Here is a 12,074-nt window from a genome sequence, read left to right as displayed (position 1 = left end):
GACCTGTGTGCAAACCCCAGTACTGCAAAACAGAACTGGTTTCATTATTGCTTTCTCTCTTATGAGCCTCTCTTTAGTCATTCAAGAAGAATTCCAAGGCTTACTGAATCCAGTACTGTGTTGACGATCAAAAACAAGTTTTTCCCCTTAAGGTGCTTAGAGATCAAGTAAACAGGTTCTACAACAAAGTATGTTTTTGTTTTTTCTTGCAATACTGGGGATTGAACCCAGGGCTTCAGGGATGCTAGGCTAGGCAAGTATTCTTCCACTAAGCCACATTTCCACTCTGACAACAGAGCACAATGAGCACACAGGTACTACACAAACACATTGGTAGGCATAAGAGAATCTACATGCAGCCACAGAAAGAACAGAATAAAATGGCACAGGGAAGATGAAGAACTGATTACAACTGTGGTCTTGCTGGATATACCACCCTGAGCTGCAATAATCTTTATACTTTCCTACTAGGTTAGAAACTTCTCATTTGCAAGCTCATGACGTTATTATTCCTAAACTTTCAGTGACTGGGGCGACTTGGTGTACAATGCCCACAAACTACTAACTTTGAGTACAGGAAGAAAGAGAATCTTTAAGCCATGCTCATGGAGTCTAGTAAAAAAAGGCAATTTAAGTGAACAGTGCCAATAGTTGGGCCAAAGAATTGTAGAGATGATGGTCTATTTGATCATTCCAAATAATTATAAGAGTTGCTGTAAAACTCTCACTTTTGTGTGGGAAATGGCATGTTCATGATGATTTTTGAGAATTTACTGCTTTGCAAGTAGTAGTAATAAAGGAGATGAAGTTGCCATACAAATGTTTGCATAGACCCTCAAATAATCTCTATGGGTTCAAGATTCTGGGTAGAGGGGCTGGGGATTTAGCTCAGCGGCATAAGCGTCTGCCTTGCAAGCAGGCGGTTGTGAGTTCGATTCCCAGTACTGATAAAAAGTTAAAAAGCTTAAAAAAAAAAAAAAAAAAAAAAAAGATTCTGAGTAGAAAGCATCTGTACTTTACGCAAACTGGCCTGAAAAAGAAAAACAGCACCACTGGAATCACCAGGTATTCATATCACTTACCCAAATAATATTTGTTTCTTTCTGTGGCAGGCTCACCAGATGCAAAGAATAAATAAAAATGTCTCCTATTGTACATCAAATACTGCAACTCTTCCCTGCTTTCTGCCTACTTCAGATGACAGCATGGTTTTCCAATGGAAGAAAGCAGAGGTGGTAGAAATATACATAACCATAAATTTTGGGCATTCTCATTTACTGACTGAGATTTCTGATTAGGTTACTGGGTAGCTTACTTTATACAAGCCTCAGTTTACATACATGTGAGATAATTACTCAATGTTGTGAAGACTTTGCTAAGACAAATCTCTAAGGACAGATGATTGGAGATGCTTAATATATTGGCCCCTCTTGCTCCCTATTTATATTAGTATTTAAATGCCCCTCATCTCCTAAATAGTTTAAACATAAAGACCACAGCTCCTTAAGAAAAACTGGGAGGTTCTGTTAAGTTTTTACATTATAGAAGCTAAATGTTTCTTTTGTCCTCACAAAGGGTAGTCATGCCAGGTGTGGTGGCACACACTCGCAATCCCAGCACTGGGAAGGCAAGGCTGGAAGATCAAAGTTCAAGCCCAGCCTGACAACTTGTAAGACTATGTCCAAAATAAAAAATAAAAAGGCTGGGGTGTGGTTCAAGGTGAAGGCCATGGGTTTAATTCTAGTACCACAGGAAAAAATAAAATGGAAAGGAAAGGAAGGAGAGGGAAGGGAAGGGGAGAGAAGGTTTTTCTATAGTTGGGTTAAAGATCTGAGAGTCAACCCCCCCCCCCCTGCCGCCGACGCCGCCATGGGGTGGGGGACAAACTCTCTACCACTGAGCTATCTCCAAGGCCTAAACTGGGGAGTTTCTTAGCACAGTAAAGTCAGAGAGAAATATTGGGGTTGAAGTACATGAGAATTAGCAGAGAAGACAACATGGGGGGAAAAACTGAGCAAATGGATTCACTGGTTATGGGCTGAGGGAAAAAGACAAGTGAAAGAATATTAATAATGGAACTTCAAGCCACTGTGTAACACCAGGCAACTGACTCAAATTACTGCCAATGTCCCTTCTGTTTAAACTAATTCTTTTTATTAGTACATAGTTTTGTAGTACACAATGTTTATATTCCTTATGTGGGGTTGGTACATATACATAACACATCTTAATTCCTTTTTTATTCCCTTTCTCTTCCCCTCTTCAACTCCTGATCCCTTTACCATTTGAAAAGATCTCCTTACTTCCCATTATCTTTTATTCTTCTCTTTATTTATAATTTGGGTTTCTCATAAAAAAGATCATGTGCTATTTGAGTTTGTGTCTGATTCATTTCACTAAATATTACGGTCTCAAGATGTATCCATTTCCTATAAATGACTCAAGTTTATCCTTCTTTATGGCAGAGTGGTCCTCCACTGTATATAAACATCACATTTTCTTTATCCACTCATCTACTGATAAACATAGCCTGTTTCTAAGATTTAGTTATTAATATTTTCCATACTATGCTTATGAACAAATATGTCAAGAAATATTTTATTATGGATAGGACAGTGGCTATAGTGTACTTTCTCCTTAGTTCTAATAACAGCAAAATAAAAAAGCAACATTTCGAATCATACTGAACAGTGATTATATTACAATATATTTTAATCAATGTACGGCTTAGTTCTCACGTATCTATGTGTACTTTTCAACACTGTGACCTGTGCTCAAAGGTGATTATTTACATTTATATTAAGTAAAAATATATACATTTACAAAAAGTTTTTTAATTTACTAGCCACATTTCGGGTGCTCAATGGCTATACACTGGAGAGCTTCTACACTAGAGAATGAATACTTCTGTCACTAGAAAAAGTGTTGTCAAGCATGCCAAAAGTAAAAGATTTTAAAAGCACACTCAGGCTAGATGTGGTAGCACACATCTGTAATCCCAGCACTCATGAGGCTGAGACAAGAAGATGCCAAGATCAAGGTCACCCTGGGCTGCAAAGTAAGTTCCAGGCCAGCCTGAAAAAAAGCACACTCAACAGTTTCCAGTTGGGCTGCGGATTTAGCTCAGTGGCTTAAGCACCTGCCTGGCAAGAGCAAAGTCATGAGTTGGATCCCCAGCACAAAACAAACAGTTTCCAGTAAACTGGGTGAGTGGGCTCATATTTGTAATCCTAGCACTCAGGAAGCTGAGGCAGGAGGATTGTTTGAGAATAGTTTGGGCTATAAAGTGAGCTAAAGACCAGCATGAATTATATAGCAAGACTATCACAAAGACAGAAAAAAAAAAAAGTTTTCCAGTAATAGCGAAAGTATCTTAACGTCCTAATTTAATATTTCATCAGCAGAGCCAGGGATTTAGTTCAGTGGCACAAGTACCTTCCTGGCAAGCACAAGGTCATGAGTTCGATCCCCAGAACCCAAAGAAAAAAAATTTTTTTCATCAGCATGTAAGCTCTATTTTTTTGACAGGGTCTCACTATGTAGTTCAGGCTGGCCTTGAGCTCACAGAGATATCCCTGCCTCAGCCTCCCAAGTCCTGGGATTACAGACATATACCAATACACCTGGCACAGTGTCTATATTTTTTTTATTGGTACTGGGGATCGAACTCACGACTGCCTGCTTGCAAGGCAGGTGCTTATGCCGCGGAGCTAAATCCCCAGCCCCATAGTGTCTATTTTTCATTACACTATTTGACAGTATATTCTAAAAGAATCTTGACTGTTAAAGATTTTGTTAGGCATGCACCTGCAATCCTAGAATTCAGGAAGCTGAGGCAGAGGGATCTTAAGTTTAAGCAAGCCTAAACAATTTACAACTTAGTGAGACAGCAAGTCTCAAAAGAGGAAAAAAGGGCTGGGCATGTAGCTTTATGTGAAGGCCCTGGGTGTAATCACTAGTACCACAGGAGGGGAAAACAAAGACATATTGAAATTATAATCATTTGTATCTGTCTGTTGAAAATTAACAACCTCCATCTCACTGGCCACCCATTAATATACTTTTCAACCTAAATATTACTTTTTTCATGAGCAGAATATAGATTTTCTTATAGGTATAGTAATAGAGATTAAGGAGCTTTAAAGAAAAATATGCTTTATAAAAATCACATAACTTTCATAAAAATTAAGTCCCAATTGACCTCTATTAAGGAACCAAGATGTATTAATGATGTGTAGAAACTAAGCAGACAGAAATCAAGGAGTGTCCACCGAAGAGTTTTGAAATGTGTTGAATGTTACCTAGTAAAGTGGCATTCATTGCTGATGACTCAAAGAGACAACTCTTAGCCAGTGCTACTTAGGTCTTCCTTGTCTCTCTTTCATAACGCTTCCTAAATGAGCTGGCTCTCAAGTTTACTATAGTAAGCTGAGGGAAAAAGAAATCCAAATATTACTAATACATGGTCACAGATCCAGAGGGAATACAGTAAATGTCTGATGAGAACTAACACATTTGTGAATGTTACTCAGAGGTTTCTAATAAAGTGCCTTGAACAATATTTGATTGGGCACATGTGCAGAATATACCCTTCATACTGTACTAAATAAAATGTATGAGTAATGAACACCTGGTGACACTATGAGTCAGCAGAAGTTCCTGAAAAAGAACTAAGGATGACTATACACATGTATCCACGTAACGTGCTCTAGCCAGTATTTCAAAGGCACTTTACTAATTATTTTGAAATATCCAATTCCTTTATATCATTCCCTTCCCTCAGAACCCGTAAATTCCCACAACCACAGGGTATGAGGTATTGGGGAGAGGGCTATATATAATATTTATTTATTTATTTATTTATTTATTTATGAGCTTTTTGGAGACAAGGTCTTGCTGTGTAGTTCAGGCTGGTCTTGAGGTCACTACACAACCTAGGCTGGCTTCAAACTTGCAGCCATCTTCCTGCTTCAGCCTCCTAAGAGCTAGGATTACAGGTATATGCCACCATGTCTAGTCATATTTTTAAAGTTAGAAAAACTGTGCTTTTGATTCAACCTATCTTAATTTCTATATCTTACTAAAAATAAAATGAAACAAAACAAAGAGTTTTGCTTTAGGAAAACAATGTAGTGGGAGTCAGAGGAAAATATGGACAACTTGTACCTTTGCAGCCCTACCACTCCAGCTCTGACCTTTCTAAAAAGCTTTACTAGTGCTGCTGGGTCTGTAAAATGTAACCCACAAACAAAACCTTCTAAGATACAATTTTGATGACTGTCATTTCAAACTAAAATTAGTATTTTTTATTAAAAAAGGATTACACAGGACTCAATTAGCTATTAAATAAATATCATACCATACTCACTCTGTTCCCTGGCCTAAACCTTCAAAGTATCACCTTTCACAAAATTCAAGGAGCTAAGAGTCAGTTTGTTGTGCTGATTTATATAAAATGAAAGGAAAAAAAGCAAAATGATTGGCTAAAATAATTGTGGGATTTGTACAGTTGGGAGCAAAAAGTCTTTTGTAGATGGGTCTGATGGTATAAAATTGTCACCTCTGTTACTAGGGAGGCTGAGGCAAGAGAATCACAATCTAAAAGTCACCTCAATATAAAACCTAAAGCTACAAACATATTGAAGACATAAACATCTTTGTAGCTTTTGGGTTAAGCAAAGCTTTCTTGAGGAGAACACAAAAAGCAGAACCATGAAAGAAAAACTGATTAAACTGGATTTAAATAAATTGAAAACTTCTACTAGTAAGAAAATAAAAGATAAGCCATATACTAGGAACAAATATTTTAAGGGTTCAATATTCAGAAATAAATTCAGTTGGAAACCAATTTACACACTTAGTGACCCTGTCACACTCACTACGATTTTGTAGAAGTAGTCAAAAGTAACAATATATGGTGAAAGCAGCAGGAGATGGTTCAGAACACTAGCATTTCTACCTTTTCAAGCTTTCATTAGGGCTATTTTGCCTAACCTTTTTCTACCGACAGGAATAACAGTAAAAAGACCTTGTCCTCCATTAATTTATGCTCTTGGCTTCAAAATAATATGATGGAGGATGTTTAATATGTACTGATAATAATGCTATATTAAATTTCTAATAGGCTGCGTGTGATGGCGCACACCTGCTATCCCAGCACTTGGAAGGTTGAGACAGGAAGGTCGTTGTAAGTTCAAGACCAGCCTGGGCTACAAAGTGAGTTCATGGACAGCCTGAACTGCATAATGAAACCCTATCTCAAAAAGTAAAAACAAACAAACAAAACCAATAAAAACAGGAAAAATGAAACTGACATAATTTCCTTCACTTTTTTTTTCTTTTCTTTTCTGTTTTTTTCAGACAGGGTCTTACTACGTAGTTCAGGCTGACCTTGAATTCACTATGTAGCCAAGCTGGCCTCCAACTCTCAGCATCTTTCTGCCTCAATTTCCCAAATGCTAGGATTATAGGGATGCAGCACTATGCCTGGCTGTGACATCATTTCTGCCTTCATTGCATCTCAGAGGAATTTATCTCCTACACTTCAAGGATCTCAAAACTAATTAAGTTCATGTTTTGTCCTTCATTCTTTAAGATGAAGGACAGAGGGAGTATACTATTGAAATATTTTGAGTTTCAAGTGGTATAACATCAAAAAAGTTACTCTTGTAAACTTTGAAGAGTATTAGATTTGAGCATGGCTCCTTAACAGCTAGCACGCGCGTGCGCGCGCGCACACACACACACACACACTTCATAATAAATTCAGACATAGAATAATAAAATAACTGAATTTATTTATGTAGGAAGTAATAAATTTATGTAGAAATAAATAATAAGTTATTTATTACCTTAACAAATGGCTTTTGATATTATCTAAGTGATATAATTTTAATCAAAAGAAGTTATTAAAGGAGCTGGGGATTTAGCTCAGTGGCATAAGTGCCTGCCTTGCAAGCAGGCAGTTGTGAGTTCGATCCCTGGTACCAATAAAAACGAAAAAGACAAAAAAAAAAGAAGTTATTAAATAGCCAGATGTGGTGCTCACGCCTGTAATCCCAGCACTCAGGAGGCTAAGGCAGGAGGATTGTTGCAAGTTCGAGACCAGCCTGGGCTACAAAGTGAGCACAAGGCCAGCCTGAATTGCACAGAGTCCCTGTCTCAAAAAAAGACCAAAAAAAAAAAAAAAAGGACTTATTACCTTATGAGCCTATTCCCAGGATACAGTGTGTACTAAGTCCCCAATTTATGACAAGTTCTGTTCTAGGAGAAAGTATGTAAATCAGATTCGTTCCGAATCCAACAAAGTGAGTTTTATACAAGCACACCTGTGAAAGTCTGTAACACAAATGTTCATAAGTCAGGGACTTATTGTATATGAATATAGTCATTGCAGTTACCTTAAGTTCTGAACTCAAACTAATAATTGATACTTCATTAACTATTTCTTCAAACACATATCCAAAAAACAATCATGTTCTTTTCTATAAAGGGAGGGTATGCAGAAACTTGATAAAACTAGTCAGATGATTTTGAGAAGGCAATTAATATCAGAACCTCCACCATGATAAAACTTTGTAGAAGATGTAAGTCCTAATTCAAACCTTTTTTTTTTGTTTGTTTTTTGTTTTTTTCTCTAAACTTTTTCTTTTTTCTTTTTTGTTTTTTTGGTCTTTTTCCTTTTTATCGGTACCGGGGATCGAACTCACAACTGCCTGATTGGAAGCAGGCGCTTATGCCGCTGAGCTAAATCCCCAGCCCCATAATTCAAACCTTTTAAACAAATGTTAAGTAAAGGTTTTAGTTCCTTTTCCTCTGACATGCTATGAAGAGACTGGCTATCAGACGATAAACAGAAGGGAAAAGAAGAAGGAAGTGGAAATAGTCGATTTTTTTTTTGGCGGGGGGGGGGGTCTTTTTGAGAGAGTCTTCACTATGCAGTTCAGGTTGGCCTTGAGCTTACTTTATAGCCCAGGTTGGTCTTGCACTTGCAACCATCTGCCTGTCTCTGTCTCCCAATTATAATACTAGCTGGTATTATAAACATGTGCCAACACACCGGCTTTGAACTCAATATGCAGCCCAGGCTGGCCTTGCATTTGTGGTGATTCTGCTGCTTCAGCCTCCTGAATGCTGGGATTCATGCAGCCATTACTTTTTTGCTTTTAAGAGGCAATGTACACCAATATAGGTTAGCAAGTAATGTTCATTTTATTATATCCAGGTCCTTTGGAACTAGACAGAAGAGGGCCAGGGATTTAGCTCAGAGGCAAAGTGCCTACCTAGCCTTAAGCACAAGGTCCTGGGTTCAATCCCTTGCCAGTACCCACCCCCCCCAAAAAAAAAAGAAAAAAGAAAAAAAAAACTGGATGGAACAGAGAGGACTTAAATAAGGAGATTCAAGGTAACGGCTGTTTGATTCCTCTATGATCACTTTCCCTACTCCATAACCTTGGGTGTCTGTCCCACACGAACTCTTGTTTGTTTATTTTGAGACAGGGCCTTGCTTTGTAGTTCAGGCTAGGCTTGCAGTTAGTATGTAGCCCAGGCTGGCCTTGAACTCACAGTAATCCTCCTGCCTTAGTCACCTGAGTGCTGGGATCACAGATGGGTGCTATCACACTCAGTTCCCACATCAACTCTTGAAAAATTCTAGAAGTCTTTTTCCAGAAGCAATAAAAACAAATGGCCTTTCAATTAGGAGAGATATAAAAAAATAGTTATAGTACCAAAAAGAGAAGGGAATTAACTTAGTACGACAATCAATGCTGAATGAGGCAACCTGTTACCTAGTTTTGTTTGCCCCTTACTGTTCATATAACAATGGAAAAATACCCTTTGGGCCCTAACATTTAAATAAGGAAATAAGGCCCACAGGCAACCAGGCTTCCTTTAAAGCTTCTAATTGGCTATTCAGTTAAACCTCCACTTATTTGGGGGGTGAGGTGTTGAGGATGGAACCCAGGGCCTCCAATAACCTAGGTAAGCACTCTATCATTGATCCTCCATCATTACCGGAGAGCTATATCAAACATTAGAAACAAGTCCTAGCATGAAAAAGATCAAAACAAATACAGAAAAAATGTAGGAGAAAAAATCTAGGACAGTATATAGAAACTTTAGGGGCTGGGGATTTAGCTCAGCGGCATAAGCACCTGCCTTGCAAGCAGGTGGTCGTGAGTTCGATCCCTGGTACCGATAAAAATGAAAAAAGACAAAAAAAAAAAAAAAAAAAAAAAAAAAAGAAACTTTAAGAAATTAGTCAAATGAAAAAGGAAATCTATTGAAGCCATGAAAGGATATTATGAACAGAAACATTCAAACAAGTAAAAAGATCCCCTGGTGCCGAGGTTGCAGATCGAAGGTAGAGTGCTTGTCTACCAAGGGTAAGGTCCAGGGTTCCATTCCCAGCACCACATGAGTTCAACGATGAGAGATCCCCTCTAAAAAACAACAAAAACAAAAGAGAAGCAAGGAACAGCTGCTGCACTTATGATTGGCAATTAAGAGGAACACATGTGAGCCAGGAAATCGGTGCAAATAGAGGACAAAAAGTGGCCAAGAGAATAGAGAAGGACTATCCCCAGGATGGCAGCTGTGTAACACATACAGAGTGTTATCTGACCAGTCAAGAGACTGTCATCACATTTGTCTTAGCTACCACTGATCTTCTTAATAGGGATTTCCTTATGTTACCTAGGCTGGCCTCAAACTCCTGGGCTTAAGAGATCCTTCAGACTGGGTCTCCAAACAGCTGGGACTACAAGTGCATGCCATCATGCTCAGCTCTGTTTATCGTGTTTTAAAAGCTAGGAACAGGTGGTCACAGTGTTGCACACCTTAATCTCAGCTATTCGGGGGCTCAGGCAGAAGGATCACAAGTTCAAAGCCATCCTGGGCATCTTCTTGAGACTCTGTCTCAAAATCAAAATTAACAAAGGCTGAGCTATAATTCTAGGCAAAGACATACACATACCACACCACACACACATACAAAATAATGCATAAGTGAGCCTAGCCTTCAACTTGTCTTGATTAAAAGTTAATGAATTTGGGCTGGGGATTTAGCTCAGTAGCATAAGTGCCTGCCTGGCAAGCATGAAGTCATGAGTTCAATCCCAGTACCGCCAAAAAAAAAAAAAGTTAATGAATTAAATTTAAAAAAAGTAATGAATTTCTTTCTTTTCAGCATTCCTGGCTGCCTAATGAGCTCACTTGACCTCACAAAACAGTTCTTTAACCAATTTCTGAAAGCTGTAGGTAAGTCATGGACAACTTAGGAGAAATTAACAGTGGTGGCCATTACCCCTGACAGTATTTCTGTTAAATGTTTCACATCTGGCTTACACTAGAACGGCCACACAATACAATTCCCAAGACTAGGTCTTGACTTTGCTCATGCCTTCATAGAAAGCACTCTGTGAACATCAAAAAACTGAGTCAATGATGGGCCGCTGATCCTTGGAGATTCCTGGAATCATTTCAGGAGCCTGAGAGGTAAAACTGAGTACATGAATATACAAAAACTTACAGTCATGGCTGCTTAACAGGGATACATTTGGAGAAATGAAGGAGGACTGCAATGCATTCAAATATACCTGGGCTACATAATGAGTTCAAGGATAGCTTGAACTACATAGTGAGACCCTGTCTCAAAAAACAAAAACAAACACAAAAAAGTGCAGATTGAGGATCCCTTATCTAAAGTACCTGTACTGAAAGTATTTTGGCTTTTTTTAATATTTTGGAATATTTGCAAATGAACAATAAGATACCTATGGTTAAGATTCCACTCTAGCCGAGTGTGGTGGTGCACATCTGTCATCCCAACACTCTAGAGGCAGGGGCAGGAGGATGGATGCGAATTCAAAATTAGCCTAAACTGCGCAGTAAAACCCTGTCTGGAAAAAAAAAAAATCCAATTCTACTGTAATCCCAGTACTTGGGAGGCTGAGGCAGGAACACTGCCATGAGTCCAAGGTCAACCTGGACTACAAAATGAATTCAAGGCCTATTTTAACTATATAGGGAGACCTTGTTCCAACAAACACAAAACAAAACAAAAGACCCAATTCTAAACATGAAATTCATGTTTCAAATGTACCATATGCAGATAGAGGGCAATTTTATACAATGTTTTTGAGTGTATGTGTTTTGACTATAACCTATTTCACGAGATCAGGTGAGATTTTCTACTTGTTATATTAGCACTAAAATGTTTCAGACTTTGGCGCATTTCAGATTTCAAATTAAGGATATTCAACCTGTGAATATAAGAAGAGTAGGATAATGAGGCAAGTCTGAAAGAAAATTTAAGTTTCCAATAAAAATCTTTGTTACCATGTAAATGTATTCTCTAGAATTTGTCACCAGGCAGCTAATATAAACTCAGTTTACCAAGTCTTCATAAACACTCTGTTTAAGAATTAATTTGAGGGGCTGGGGATTTAGCTCAGCGGCATAAGTGCCTGCCTTGGAAGCAGGCAGTCGTGAGTTTGATCCCCAGTACCGATAAAAAGGAAAAAGACAAAAAAAAAAAAAAAAAAAAAGAATTAATTTGAAATTAGGCATGGGATTATAGGCATACCTAAAATCCCAGCACTCAGGAGGCTGAGGCAGGAGAATCATTGCAAATTTGAGACCAGCCTGGGCTACAGAGTGAACTTGAGACCAACCTGAAGTATATAGCAAGATTCCAAAACAAGGAATTCATCTGATGATGAATCCATAAATTTATTGGACTGGAGCTTTAACTCAGTGGCATAAGCGCTTGCCTTGCAAGAGTGTGGTCGTGAGTTCAATCCCTGGTACCGATTAAAAAAAAAACCATAAATTTATTAACAAAGTACTGGCTGCCATCTAGTGTTCAAACTTAAGTTTTCACTGATGAATTAGATATAAAACTTCAAATTACTCTGAGGGAAGGGATCCTAGTCTACCATGATAGTGAATATCTGATATCCTAACACTCTGGTAAACTGATAAAGGAGACTCAAAAGTTTAAGCTTAGCAGTACCATTCTCCCAAAAAGTTTAATGTATTACATAGGGTCATGAAATCAGAGAAATTCTGAC

At 38.2% G+C, this 12,074-nt stretch overlaps 1 protein-coding gene across 4 annotated transcripts in view; it reads right to left on the bottom strand.

Annotated features, from left to right (window-relative positions):
• The window catches only part of Phactr4 (phosphatase and actin regulator 4), an 82,793-nt gene that overhangs the window by 46,978 nt on the left and 23,741 nt on the right, over window positions 1-12,074 (bottom strand). The window lies entirely within an intron of this gene.

This window comes from Cavia porcellus, unplaced genomic scaffold, assembly GCF_034190915.1.
Source record: "Cavia porcellus strain 051 isolate PalLab524CR breed Dunkin Hartley unplaced genomic scaffold, mCavPor4.1 scaffold_25, whole genome shotgun sequence".
Lineage (NCBI taxonomy): Eukaryota > Metazoa > Chordata > Mammalia > Rodentia > Caviidae > Cavia > Cavia porcellus.
The sequence above is the reverse complement of the archived record's forward strand: the minus strand, read 5'-3'. Positions and strand labels throughout refer to the sequence as shown.